Consider the following 1,220-nt stretch of genomic DNA (forward strand, 5'->3'; position numbering starts at 1 on the left):
ACCCGAGCACGGTGATTTACATCTTTTCTGAAATACTTATTTATACAGATGGAGGAGTGCAGGTGTGTATGGAGAAAACACACAGAAACAAGTTAGTGCTCATAGCACTTCAGTCTGAGCAGCGGCACGCTCTGTGGTCGTGAGCCCTGTACCCTCGCAATGTAAGGTCTGCATATGTGATGGAGCCTCATGCTCTGCAGTGCAAGCACTGTGGGGTCAAATGGACGAAATACTGAAATTTGGAGCCATGAAGCACCCTGTCATAAGCTTCTGACTGAGTCTTCGTAAAAATCACTCACCTCTTTGGCTGCTTGTGGGGACAGAGGGGCTGCTCAGCCTGTTACAGGGGGAGAGCTTACCTTGCGGCTCTTCATAGAAGCTGACTCTTGACTTAAAACAAGATGTGGTATCCAGTTACCTAATGTAATTTGCTTCCTTTTAACAGTTTAATCTGCCTGCATGTCGTGTGCAAAGGCTACTCTGAGGTACCTGTTTTAGGAGAGGAGCGGACCTCCTGCCCTCAACCCAGCTTCCCTGCACTTGCATCCTTGCTGTCCCCTGCGAGCCTTCCTCCACGCGAGGAACTGTCCCAGGGGCCTGGGGTATCGGTGGGGGTGGAGCTGAACCAGAGCAAATCGCTGAACTTCCCCAGCAGGGAAAGCTAACGAAGAGCACTGACACCCCTAGGTTTTCTGTTTGCCATGCAACATTTTCAAGCTGTATCCTCTTCTGCTAAGATTACAACAAATCCGCTACGGTTTTCATCAAATTTTCAGTTGAAGTATGTATGGAAAATAGTATTCACATGGTTGCAGAAAACTATTAACTTATGGCAAAATAAATTTTTGATAGGGGGAAATACTGATTTTTTTAATATAAATTTTTAGAGAAGAAAAGTAGCTGTAAAGCTTTAAAAAATGCAAAAAAAATTTAAACATTTCTGTGAATGACTTCATGGTTTTAAATCTCTTTCACAGAGGAGAACAGCTATATCAAGCATTTTAGTAGTCACTAATAACTGATGTTTTTCTGCCTGCCACTTGCAACTCTTACGCAGCCACTGGAAATGACGTCAGTCTCTTTAGGATTCCCTTTAAAATAAACGAGAAATATATATAATAATATAATAAGATACTGTAATGGCATAATTCTGCAATGTATATTTTACATGATTACATATTGTCGGCAGGGACAGAGTTAATTTCCTTCCTAGTGGCTGG

The sequence above is a fragment of the Aptenodytes forsteri genome, unplaced genomic scaffold (genome assembly GCF_000699145.1).
Source record: "Aptenodytes forsteri isolate BGI_AS27 unplaced genomic scaffold, ASM69914v1 Scaffold241, whole genome shotgun sequence".
Classification (NCBI taxonomy): Eukaryota; Metazoa; Chordata; class Aves; order Sphenisciformes; family Spheniscidae; genus Aptenodytes; species Aptenodytes forsteri.